The sequence below is a fragment of the Pseudorca crassidens genome, chromosome 14 (assembly GCF_039906515.1).
Source record: "Pseudorca crassidens isolate mPseCra1 chromosome 14, mPseCra1.hap1, whole genome shotgun sequence".
NCBI lineage: Eukaryota > Metazoa > Chordata > Mammalia > Artiodactyla > Delphinidae > Pseudorca > Pseudorca crassidens.
In genome coordinates, this window is record NC_090309.1 from 25,026,469 (window position 1) to 25,040,330 (window position 13,862).

At 43.3% G+C, this 13,862-nt stretch overlaps 1 non-coding gene across 1 annotated transcript; it reads right to left on the reverse strand.

Moving 5' to 3' along the window:
• Positions 1-8,895: 8,895 nt before the first annotated feature.
• Positions 8,896-9,106, reverse strand: LOC137206282 (small nucleolar RNA U3). The gene has a single exon (XR_010934597.1). It is a non-coding gene; the product is annotated as a small nucleolar RNA U3 (small nucleolar RNA).
• Positions 9,107-13,862: the final 4,756 nt, after the last annotated feature.

Here is a 13,862-nt window from a genome sequence, read left to right on the forward strand (position 1 = left end):
ATTAGCGTCTAACTCCGCCATTATACTGTAAGCTCCTGAGGGCATGGAGTTTGTCTTTTGCTCACCATTTTCTCTCAGCATCTAGCTGGTCCTCACTCTTTGTTGAATGCAAAAAAAGGAAAAGAAAATGGTTCCTGACAGAAGGGGTGGCAAAGTCCCTGAGACTACAGAGAGCATTACTCCCTTGAGGAGCTAAACTTGAGTTTGGGCTGAGCAACTGTAGGTAGGGATTATATTACCTTGAAAACTGGGTTCACATTTTGTTCGGTGTTGAGACGAGACACAACCAAGCCAATATCAGAAGGAAGGATGTATTACTTACAGCAAGTAAGGGGAACACCTGGGATCTTTCCCAAAGCAGTGTCTCCCTGCACAGCAAATTTGAAGAAATCTTAAGCTAAGGGAACATGCATATTCATGAAGGGGTTGGGCCATATACGCATATTCATGAAGGGGCTTGAAAAGGAGAATCCAGCATAGAATGTTGCAGCTGAAAGCTAGCTAAAGCAGTTTTAGTCTCCATTATTTTATGCTCTACTCACTTTCTTTCACTTGCCTCCCACAAGTGATTTCTTTTCCTAGTTAATTGCTTTTACAAATGATTACTTATTAGTTAGTGTTATATTGTGCACCTGGTATTTTTCCTCCTTTGAAACACTCCCGAACACTCCCTTCCATTGTGAGCATTCTTCTGTTGTGGAAGGGGGACCCCTTCCAGGGCTCTTGTCTAACACTCAGAAATGAATTGTGGAGGAGACAGGTGCTGACAAAGCAAGAAACTTTATTGAGAAGGGGCACCTGGGCAGAGAGCAGCAGAGTAAGGGAACCCAGGAGAGTGCTTTGCCACGTCTTGCAGTCTCAGGTTTTGTGGTAATGGGGTTAATTTCTGGGTTGTCTCTGGCCAATCAGTGTAACTCAGGGTCCTTCTTGGTGGCACATGCATCATTCAGCCAAGATGGATTCAGTGAGGATTCTGGGAGGTTGGCAGGACATATGGACTGGAGTCTCCTCTCTCCTTTTGACCTTTCCCAAATCCTTTCAGTTGGTGGTAGCTTGTTAGTTCCGCATTCCTTACCAGGACCTCCTGTTGTAAGATAACGTATGCAAGTGGTTACTATTGTGCCTGGCCAGGGTGGGTAGTTTTGGTCAGTGGTTCCCCTAACAACTCCCCACTGAGAGACTTCATACTCAAGATACTTCTTGGGAATTGGGGCAGTGGTTTCTTTCTTCTGTAACTACTTCCTGCTGAGAGTGGGCGTAGTCCTGCCTAGTAGAGTAGAAGTCTCTCTCTACCTGATCTAAATCAAGTTATCCCATGTCTGAAACCAGCTTCCACCCTTGTAGTAACAACAATTTATCCTGAAACTGTTGGACCCTGTAGGAGATAAACCTTGTAAGCAGTTGAAACACACAGGGGCCAAACAGGATTGTCATCACTGGGCCCAGAAAAGGAAGGCAAAATTTGGGGTGAGGGCTGCAGGGTGTGTGACTTTCTTCTGATTGGTTGGTGGTGAGGTAACAGGGTGATGCTCCAGGAATCTTGCACTCAGCCTGAAGTTACCATCCTCCACTTGGTTGGGGGCCCCAGTTCTGCAGAAGAACTCAAAGATATTGTTATGTATACTACTTGAGGAGGAACCAGGACCCTGCCCCAAGGCTGCATTTTTGTTTCTTGACTGCTCCTCCTTTCTGCATTCCCTCCCTTCCCTGTAGTAATGGTTTGAATCTGCCCTTTGGAACGCACGGAAGGTCAAGGAAGCTGAATGAAGCCTATTTCCTAAAAACAAGAAACAAGGGACACAGAAAGGTTTTTGTATCCAAGGGGGACCCACAGGGTCCTGCTCAGTTTCAAGATCACAAAATGGCTTAAGCCCAAAATGTCTTCTCTTATGTCAAAAAGCTGTAACTGGTTCTTTTTCTCTGGGGACCCCCTACCCTATCTGCTTCCAATAGGTGGCAAAACTAAAAAGGTAAATTGTAAGTCTTGTTAAGAAATTTGAAATTTGTACTCTCAGCAATGGTGTGCCACTGGAAGGATTTCACACTCAGAGTTGTCATGGTCCGAATGCAGGTTGGAAAAGAATTTCTAGACACAAGGAAGAATGAAAAGAAGATAGAATTTATTAGAGGGAAGGGTCACTGCCAGAACAGCAGGCCAACTTCCTGATAGCCAGGGGGAGTTGACCCTGAGCAAGGGTTTCTGGTCTGTTTTTATAGCCAGGGAAAAAGAGAACCTGGGAATCATCTGCTGATTGGGCAGGTATGTATACTTACAATGTGCAGAGCGTGAGGAGAATGGGACAAATACCTTTCCTTATTTGGGATGGGAAAGGGACAGGGCATGCTGCTTGGGAGGGCTTTGGGACATTGTAATGGTCGCAATGTGACATAGTGATAAGAGTCCTGTAACTCTTTGTTCCAGCAATATTGGCCCTTTGACTTTATCTTGTTCTTTGTCCTTGGAGCATCACAAGAGTGAGATGATTACTTAGTTACTTATTGGTCATTCCAGTTGAATTAATGTCCCAAAGTACCTCAAACTCAATGTGTCCATATTGAATACACTATGTTCACCTCCAAACTTCCTCCCCAGTGTTAGCTATCTCAAGGAATGGCTTCAAAATCCAATCTGTTGCTTAAAGCCAAAAATCTCATTGTCATTTCTGATTCCTTTATGTCTCTCCCTAGGAAAAGTTCCTAAAACTACACCTGGCACCATCAACTATCTCAAATATCTTAAACTTTCTCATCCTCCCATCCATATTGCTAATCCAGGTTACCATCCTTTCTCCTCAGGATCACTGCAAACCACTGCAACTGTCTTCTCATTGGTCTTCCTGCCTCCAGTTCCCTTCAGTCGTTCTCCACATAAAAACCAAAAAGATGGCTCAGAAATGCATACCTAGTCCTTGTTTATTCCCAGTTTAAAGCCATCCACAGTTTTCAGTTGACAGATAAAAAGTCAAATTCTCAAAGAAAGTGAGCCATGTTCTGAGGACAGAATTCAAAGTACTGCGAGGAGGGACAAAGTCTTCTTTTAACTCCAGCTTCCTTGATTAGAACAGAATTTAACTTATAATAGCAAGGAATTACACAATCAAAGTTTCAGATTAGCTAATTTTAGTCTCTCTCTGCCCACCCAAAAAGGATACTTCAAACTTTTAAGAGAAGTAAAAAGGGAGGAGAGACAAAGATAATTGTGACTGGTAGCCATGTTCAGAGATCAGGCTTGTCTTATTCACTTGCATTTTACCTCAGAAGATAAAGACGGAGAGATGGGCTAGGGCCACTGGTCCTAGAGAGATTAGCAGATTGAGCTGCTACAGAAGAACGGGAGGGTGGGAGTTGGAGGAATACATGATGTGTGAGCAGAATCCCATGCCTACTGTTAGGTATATGAGAAGATAAATAGGGAAATCACTGTAGCATACCAACTATGGAAAGAGATGGCTGCAGGGATCAGTCCTAGACTACCCAGTATTATTTTTTACTAGAAAACTGAATTTCACTAAGATTTGAGGAATACTAGCTTGAGAAGTATGTTTTATCTGAAAGAAAATATTCATAAAATGTAATGACTTAGACTTCTACTTTCTTTTTAGGTATTTGTTTATAGACACATATCAATGCATTTTAATCAACGTTACCTAGAGAATCATGGAAGGAAAATAACAATTTGCTAGAGACGAATTATTTCTAACTGTATAATAATGTTGATTGGTTTGTTATCACAGAAGTAACACATACTTGAAGGAACTGGGATTTGATTTCCCCCTGCCTACAAGTGAATAAGTTGTTTTTGTCTCATAAACATTGGTAGAAGACATGAGACTCCTGAGACAAAGGACTTTATTACTGATGGCACAAAAAGTAAGCAGCATGAGCATCAGCATGTTTGCAAACATCTCCTTTGCCCTCAAACCCCACATGTTGACACCATGGGCACAGATGCAGTGGGTTTCCTTCACAGCTGAGGAACACTGAACTTAGTAAATCCTTTGCTTTTATAGCAAGCAGTAAACAAGCCTGTGCTTTGTCCTGGTGAGACATGGACATTAACCCCTCAAGGTTGCTCATTGTAAACTCAATCTTGAGAAATGGTCTGGATAGCATACCCACTAAGACACGTAGGAGCTCAAGAGACCCATGGAAAACTCTCTCCCAATAATACTTCATCTAGGAAATGTGAAAAAAAAATAACAAGGAAAATCTACCTCCTAAACTTTGAGAAGGGTTTATGGACGGCCACGGGAATCACACTTAAAGTTCAGGTGCTAAAAGTTTTGAAACTGGGACACAAATACTCCTGTTAGGTACACCTAAAACCTCTCACACATTCTCGACCTCACGGTTTGGGATTGGGATTACTCTCTCAGGGGGGTCACTGAGGGGCCCCCATTTCCCAAATTCTCAAAGACAATCCTTCAGGTGTCCCAGAGATGGTGCTAATGTCCTCCATCTTTGAACATGGTGAGAGTTTCCTCACAGAGCCTGTCCACTTCTAAGCCCTAGCCTCTTCCCCGGTATGCTGTAAAACCTGAGCAAGTCACAGAAGAGGCTTGGAATGCAGAGCATGTAGACTATCAGTGTGCTGGATCCTCAAGGCCACAGGCAGCCTTGGCTGGAGAAGCATGTAACACAGCGGTCTGTATGGATTAGTGGGATGTTTCCCACAGAGGCTACTAATCCATATGGATATACGCCAGGAGTGGTTTCCAAACCTGGCTGTTCCCTCCCAGTCTCTTGTATTGGATTTTTATCTGTACCTGTTTCCTGGCTTGCTGGGTATTCCCATACAATCTCCCACAGGGATCTCAAATTCAATGTGTTCCTAATTGACTTAATCATTTCCTACCTATCCAGATCTGCTCCTGCTCCTGCATTTCTATCTTGATGGATGAAATACTAAGCCACCCCACTGCCCAAGGTACAACCTTGGGAATCTTGATTGACTCCTCCATCTTGCTTATCCTGGATCATCCATCTAAGACCAACTCTTGTTGATTTTACTACATAAATATTCCTTATACCTATTCTTTCCCCTGAATTATTTGCCACTTCTCTGGCTCAGCTCTCCATCATTTCTCCAGTAGATTTGCAATATCTTCCTTACTAATCTCTCTTCCAGGGATTCTCAAAGGAGATGCTATTGGCATTTTGAGAAAGACAGTTGTGCATTTGTGCAAGATGTTTCCAGCATCCAATGATTGCATGCATGAAATGTCAGTAGTGCCCCCTAGTTGTAAGAACCAACCTCTCCTCCCACAAGTGGTGCTAGAAAGGAGTTAATGCTGATCAGAGACCCAGGGATATCAAGGGGCAAAGTAGAGTCACAGGAACCTTCAGGGCTGACCTGAGCCTAATCTGAAGGCAGGAACCTGTGTCCCTGATGGGGCTCCTAGGGTAGAAATGTGGTTCCCCGTGGGGTGTAGATCCAGCAGGCACTGAATCTCTACTCCATACCTCGTCCTTCTTTAATTGTCTTCTCTTTCAAATTTTCCTCTTCTTACTCTACACATTAACCTCAGGATTGTTTTCACTTGCAAGATCCAAATGTCATGTAAATGCCAATTTCTACCAAACTTGAATCTCTAGCCAAGGTATCTCTTTTGACCTTGAAATTTTGTATATATTGAAATTTAGTATATAAAAAGGGTGGCTATTCAAATCAGTTCAGAAAAGTAAATTATTCAAAAAGTTGTCTCCATACATACAGAGAAAAGTTTAGATCCTTAACCAATTATAGAAGTATGTTCCTGATGGTTAAAGAAATTGATAGAAAAATTATAAAGTCATAGAAGAAATATTAAAGGAATGTATGTTTGAAGATTCCAGTTTGATGATGACATAGGAAGATCCTGAATTCACCTCTTCCCACATACGCACTGAGGCTATAGCTACATATGGAACAATTTCCTCTGGAAAAAACATAAAGGCTGGTTAAGCAACAACTACACACTGGTAAATCAGAAGAAAACCACATTGAAGTGGGTAGGAGAGGCTGGGATACAATCTCATTATAAACTTCATCCCCAGTTTATAACTCACAATCAAGAGGGAATTCAAAACCTGGAGCTTCTCTCTGAAGAGGGAAGGATTTGAACCCTATATTGGGTGCCCCAAATTTTAAGACCTGCACCAGAGAGATGAGCCCCCAAAACATCTAGCTTTGAAAAACAGTAGGACTCGCTTCCACAAGACTGTAGTGATCTGAGAAACGGGTCTTCAAGAACTCACCTGCTCCAAGGGCCCAGGGCAGAAGCAGCCTATCCCACCCAAACTAAGAGTCTACTAGAACATTCTACCAGGATGCTGGGTTGGAGACTGGTGGGCACTATCTTCGCTGTCTCCCTCTATCTTGCTATAGCTGGGTGGGTGGTTGGGAGAAAGGGGTGATGTTGGTCAAAGATCACAAACTTTCAGTCACAAAATTAAAAGAAAAAAAAACAGGCATGTAAAATTCACATAAAAGAAAAATGAAAAACTATGAGAGAGATCGATAAACCCAACCACAGGTGTACCTCATTTTACTGTGCTTTGCTTCACTGTGCTTCACAGATACTGCAGTTTTTACAGATTGAAGGGTTGTAGCAACCCTGCACTGAGCAAGTCTATCAATGCCATTTTTCTAACATCATTTGCGTACTTTGTGTCTCCGTGTCACATTTTGGTAATTCTCGCAATATTTCAAACCTTCCACCAGCAAAAGAATTATGACTTGCTGAAGGATCAGATGATGGTTAGCATTTTTTGTCTACAAAGTATTTCTTAATTAAGGCATGTACATTGTTTTCTTAGACATAATGCTATTGCACACTTAATAGACTACAGTATACTGTAAACATAACTTTTATATGCACTGGGAAACCAAAATATTCGTGTGACTCACTTTATTGCAATATTCACTATTCTGTGATGGTCTGGAGCCAAATTTGTAGTATCTATGAGGTACGCCTTTATATCAGTACTGATACGAATAACAGAAGTAATCATAAACAAAAGTAAAGAGTAGTTATAACCAAGGACTAATATCCAGAATATACAAAGAAATCATACATATAAAATAACACACATACTTCATTATTGAACTGTAGAGAATATATTAATAAGCATTCACAGAAGAAAATAATATAAATGACCATGAAATATGAAAACAATTTCCATCTAGTTTGTAATCAGGGGAATTAAAATTAGAGCAACAGTTAAGATTATTTCTTCAGAGAGAGAATATAAATGGAGACAGGTATTACTCCACACATTGTTTTTGTTTTTGTTTTGCGGTACGCGGGCCTCTCACTGCTGTGGCCTCTCCCTTTGCGGAGCACAGGCTCCGGATGCGCACGCTCAGCGGCCATGGCTCACGGGCCCAGCCGCTCCGCTGCATGTGGGATTCTCCCGGACGGGGGCACGAACCCCCATCCCCTGCATCGGCAGGCGGACTCTCAACCACTACGCCACCAGGGAAGCCCCACACACATTGTTAACAGGGTTTAAGATTTCAGTACTGAGGTAACAGGAAATTTGGCAGTATCTTGGAACTTAAAGTATACATACTCTTTGACTCAATAATTCCACATCTTATCTACTCCTAAGGAAAACTCACACATATGCACAACACACACAAGAATGTTCATTGCAGAAATGCTTGTTATAACAAAGAATGGAAAGAAACTTGATGGTTAAATATAGTGTGACAAATCAACAGCTAAATATACTGTGGTTTGTTCTATCCTAAGACATTACACAACAGATTTAAAAATCACTTACACTACTGGGCATATATCCTGAGAAAACCATAATTCAAAAAGAGTCATGTACCAAAATGCTCATTGCAGCTCTATTTACAATAGCCCGGAGATGGAAACAACCTAAGTGTCCATCATCGGATGAATGGATAAAGAAGATGTGGCACATATATACAATGGAATATTACTCAGCCATAAAAAGAAACGAAATTGAGCTATTTGTAATGAGGTGGATAGACCTAGAGTCTGTCATACAGAGTGAAGTAAGTTAGAAAGAGAAAGACAAATACTGTATGTTAACACATATATATGGAATTTAAGAAAAAAATAGTCATGAAGAACCTAGGGGTAAGACAGGAATAAAGACACAGACCTACTAGAGAATGGACTTGAGGATATGGGGAGGGGGAAGGGTAAGCTGTGACAAAGCGAGAGAGATGCATGGACATATATACACTACCAAACATAAGGTAGATAGCTAGTGGGAAGCAGCCGCATAGCACAGGGAGATCAGCTCGGTGCTTTGTGACCACCTGGAAGGGTGGGAGGGAGGGAGATGCAAGAGGGAAGAGATATGGGAACATATGTATATATATAACTGATTCCCTTTGTTATAAAGCAGAAACTAACACACCATTGTAAAGCAATTATACTCCAATAAAGATGTAAAAAAAAAAAAAAAGTAAAGCAATATTGAGAACTCCCTGGTGGTCCAGTGGTTAGGACTCTGCCCTTTCACTGCTGAGCGCTGGGGTTCAATCCCTGGTCAGGGAACTAAGATCTCCCCCAAAAAAGAAAAAAAAGCAAAGCAGTGTCATGCAGTTATATAAAAAATAAGCAGAGTGAAAAGAACTGCTTGCCTTATAACGGAAAGGAAATATTTGGTAACATTTAGTAAAGGGTGAGTAGCCATGAAGGAGTTAAACTGTTAACCTTTTTTTTTTTTTGAAAACAAGGAGTCCTAACCACTGAACTGCCAGGGAATTCCCACCTTTAACGTTCTGAGAGTTTTCTTACAATACACACCCGTAATATTACCATAAGAAAATTAAAAGAATATACCCGATGTCACCCCTCCCCTTTCCTCTTCAGTAAAGGAAACAAACCGTGAGGATGAAGAACAAAACATAAGCAATTACATCAGAAATGAATCCTTCAGCTTGAGTTTTCTCCCCTTTATCCTTCCCAAAGGAAAAAAAGAACAATCAAGAGCAAGCAGTACGCCCACCAGGTGGCACTACTGGCCAGCTTCACACTCAGAAAAAAGCACTACAGCTCATTAGGATTTTTGAAGCCTGACGCTATTTAGAAACACTTCTCTGGTAACATACAATAGAAATGGTCCCTGAAAGTGTAGTCTTAAGATTCTGCCATTTGCCTTTGTTGAGATTAGGAAGTTTATTCCTATTTTGTTGATGGACAGATTTCTCCCACTCCCCACCCAACAGTCGTTCAGAAGAATATATTTCTTATAATAATTACATTCCGCAAATTTAACAAAGCACTTTGAAATCCATTAAGTAATATTTCTCAAAGAAAGCATAATTCACAAAGTTCTTAATTAGCTAGTACCATACAACTACCCAATAAGAAGTGATTATCATCCAACGGATAATGGCCTCTAACCCTGTAGCTATTCAACACACAAGAACCAGCTTCCCAGTTGGTGCGGGGCTCCTCTCTGTGATGAGGATACTAGAAAGTTGATGCTACCTATACTGGAATAAACCAGATATGGCTTAAGTGTAGATTTGAGGTTATTTTTAATCCTGCTTTGTGTCAGGGGTTCAGTGTCAATGGAGATTTTTAATGCTCAAAACAGCAATAATTATGTTGTATCATTGTGCTTCTTAGATATCTAAGTGGAAGTGGTGAGTTGGCAGTTTATATAAGTCCCAGGTACAATAAAATCATCTGAGCTAGAGGTAGGGTCCTTGTATGGCTATTAGCATAAATGATGCCATCTTGGGCCATAGAGTTCCTCCTGTCCTTCCACTGACCCTACCCAGGACTGTACTATGTGGCAAATCACTTCTCTGTTATTAAGGGCTTTGTAGTTAATACATATTATTTAATAATCATTAGGACTAGGTTGCCTCTATGCTCTGTTAGTCCCCAAACAATGATGAAGACCTTTGCTGATGTAATCCTGGCACCCATGAGACTAGTTACCCATTCATAAATGTTGACTTAGGAATTCATATCCTGTTTCCAAGCATGTACCCCCATACACTAGGTTAACTATAAAATTGTCCCAATGGCCCTTTGGTGGTGCAGAGTGCATTTGTTAAGGCTTTCAGATCGTCATCTGCCTGATCCCACCCGGTGAGTACGTTACCCTATAGTAAACTGATCCATTGATTATGTGGAGCTGCCTGCCTCGTTTTTCAATCTCGAGATGCCTTCTCAGTTTTGTGGGCACTTTTTGTTCCCTCCCTCCACCAGCCCTCTTCTGAGGAAGTACAAATAAATACAAGCATTAGAGTAATATTAATTGAGATATTAATTGATGTTTTTCTCCTCTGTGTATTGTCCTTTATTTATTTTTTTTTCTGAACTTTCCCTCAACCATCTCCATCCCAGAAGTTGGTCCAGTTTAATTGTCTCAGGGAAGAAGAGCAATAGCAGAAAACACCCTGCTAGTCTCTGGCTAAAGCTCATATTCACTAAGGAGATTAAGTGAGATGTAAAAACCACAATAGAGGGAGTGCCTTTAAACCTAAAACCATAATTAAGACTTCCTTCGGGTGGGGTGGGGCTGGGAGGAAGTTGGGAGTAGGAAGATTCCAGAAAGGAATGGTTATAGCCTCCCCGTGGTGGTTCCCAATTCTGAAGCCCAGAGCATTGGATGGGTCCTGAAGAGAGGGTCTATGCATGATGCTAACTGGGCAGAGTTCTTGGGTAAGTGGGGAGAGCAAAGGGCATTCAGACTCCAGAGAGATCTTAGAGGACCCAAGGCCAGTGAACAAGCAGTGATATCAGAGAGATGGAACAGAGCTGTGGGGTGTGGAGGGATGAACCAAAATATATTGGAATTAAATTTCTACTCTTCCTATGGAAAGTGGCATTCCTGGTGGTCGTGAGGCTCCAAATAGAAACTGAAGTAAATCTAGATGAAGTTATATTTCATTTATATGAGTCTGAGGACAGAGATTCCTCCCTGAAACACAGATTCATCTTGTTTTCTTATCAATACTACGCAGTAATGCAGAAATTAATACTAGACAGTAATACAGCAGAAATGAAGAGTAGGAGAAAGAATCTTGAGACAGTGATGAGAGAGAACAGATAGCCGTAATGACCAGTTTGATGTGGGGGCTAAAGGAGAAGGAGGCAGCATCTGCAATGAGCCCCAGGTTTCTTGCTTGAGGCCTTGGGGGTAGAAGTTGAGGCCATTTACTAGGACATGGAAGACATGAGCAAGGGAGTCGTTGTGAGCCTGGGAGACTTGGGGAAGTCACGTAATTCTCTCTCCTACTCTGTGGCCTCATCTCTAAAATGGGGGCAGTGCTGCATACCATAGGGCCCCACTCATTTCACAAAGACCTGTTAGAGTGCTGTGGGCTAGAGTTGATAACTGAGATGCTAACAGTTGAAAAATACAACAGTTGATGGGGAACATTAGACTGGAAGGAAACTTAAAGAACGAAATGTTCCCCATCTCTCTAAGTGAATAGATCAGAGCCAGAGACACCCCTTCTAGTTTGACACTGCTACTTAGTATCCACATCATGGCCCACCTTTACTGGGCCTCTGTCCCCTGTAAAATGAGGACCACATGTGGTCCCACCTCTAACTTAAGCAGGGGCAGGACGTGAGGAGGAAAGGAAGAGGGACTTCAGATGATGGTTACTACTGATTGATCTGTCTTCAGAAGCATCGCAGCAGCATGCAGGATGAGTATGGAGCTAGGTCAGTGCCCAGAGAAGACTGGATGCTGAAGAAGGACAGAAGCAGGAGGGACATGAGATGTGGGGGAGGAGTTGGTGCCTTGTAGATGGCTGGGGAATTGTTGTGGGGGAAGGAGAGCAGAGAACATCTGTGACCTAGGAGAATCAGGGTGGTTCAGGCCTGGGACTGCCACATCAGCCCCCTACCTGGGCCCTGGAGAGCATTACCAGGCTTAAGGTAGCCCCAGGATGGCAGTATCCTTTGAGAGCTGGGCAGAGGACTCATAAGGCAGGTCCTCACCACAGGGTCCTCAGTGTAGAGAGGAAAAGAGAAAGAGAGAAGATCATTGGCTTCAACGATCTCTGAACTCAACAACACCCATTCTCGTCCTGAACTACTTCCTCTTCTGGCTAAATGTCACAGTGGAGGCACTAGACTTTCCTCCCAAACAACTGGCAGGCCCTTGAGGGTAGGGACTCTAGTTTCTCCTCCTCCTCTGGCTTCCAAAGCCCCAGCAAAGCATGGCAAAGAGAGATTACCATGTAAAGATTCAAGTCTCACTCAAATAGTTAGAAAGGCTAGTTTGTGTAATAATAAAAATTCAGGAGGGAGGGGCAGTCACAGAAAGTGGAAAAAAAAGTAGTGGTTTTCTCATATAATGTGCATCCTTGAGGAAAAGGGCTGACCTCAATCCTGAGACACTGCTGCACCTTCGTAATGATTCATGGAAGGAAAACAGCTATCAAAAATGCTGTATAGAAGGAGGTCAAGATTGCGGAGTAGGAAGAGGTGGAGTTTATCTCTCCCCACAAATGCATCAAGAATACATCTACGAAGTGAATGATTCTCACAGAGCACCAGCTGAACACTAGCAGGGGACCTCGAACACCTAAAATGACATGAAAGATCCCTGTATAACTGGGTGGGATGAAAGAAAGAAGAAGGGAAAAAGAAGAGAAGAGGAAGCAGGACAGGACCTGTTCCCAGGGGTGGGGGTAGCTGAAGGAGGGGAGAGGTCCCTCCAACCGTGGAAGTCCCCTCACTGGTGGCGAAATCAATTGGGACAGAAGGGGAGGTTTGGGGGCTATCAGAGGAGAGTGAAGCAACTGGGCTGTGGGTGCAGGCAGGACAGACTGAGACTTACACAGACAGTCCGTGCCACAGCCCTGCACCTTCCAGCCTGAAACGTGTGTCTGTCAGTGAAGATGGGGGCTGGGTGCTGGAACCTGGGGTTTGGAGAGCAAACACGGGAAGAGGGCTGTTATTGGATGCAAGGAAAAGGCCTGAGGGGATGGGAGTGAGGAAGTCTGCAACCGGGAATGCTTGTGGAGGAAACCTGGACTGCCATAGAAACAAAGCACCATTGTTAAGTGACACACAAGGGAAGAGGCTGCCATTGCAGCCTCTCTACCTATACTGGCCCTGTCTCCCTGGGCACTGGGAGGGACCCCCACTGGGGCTGGCTCTCGTGCGCCTGCAACCTCTGGCTCCCTTACACAACTTGTCGCCACCAGGGCGACATGCCTCTCTCATGCCTGTGGCCAGGAACAAGGAAGGGCCGCTGCTGGGGCCGACTCTCTTTTACCTGGGGCTCCCAGCTCTCATGTGCACCCATTGCTGCCTGGGATCCCATGACCCTGTCCACTATGCCACCTCCACACACCCTCTTCACCAGGGCACTCTTGTGTGTTCCAGAGCAGCTTGGGAGCAGACTCTGTCGGTGGCCCACATGTAAAGATGGAGCTGAAACAACAGCTGAGCCACAGGGGGCCATACAACTAAGGAAAAAAAGCTCAAATATCTCCTTGCAGCTGTGCAAACCATGAATTGACACCCCTGCAACTGGCTTTGTAAACTCAGTGCCTACAGACATCTGAATGAACAAAAAGTGCTCCTGAAGCCAAGACGGTTCTGGCTTTAGCAGCTGTAGACTTTGTGGGCATATACACATGGGGGTTGGGCCAGGCTAGAGTCTGAGCTGCCCCAATAGCACCAACAGTGGGTCCAGATCCATGATTACTGCAATCCTGGGATGAACTTCAGTGAATCTGTGCTGGTGGACTGGTGAAAACACCTGAGAGACACCAGGGCCAACTGCTAACATACTCAGAGTTAAGGTATAGCCGAGATCAGTGTCAACAACAGTGTAATCTGAGAGCTCACACAAAGGGTGAAAGGTGACAAAACAGAGAATACCTACAGATGAACAGCTCCAGAAGAGGAATA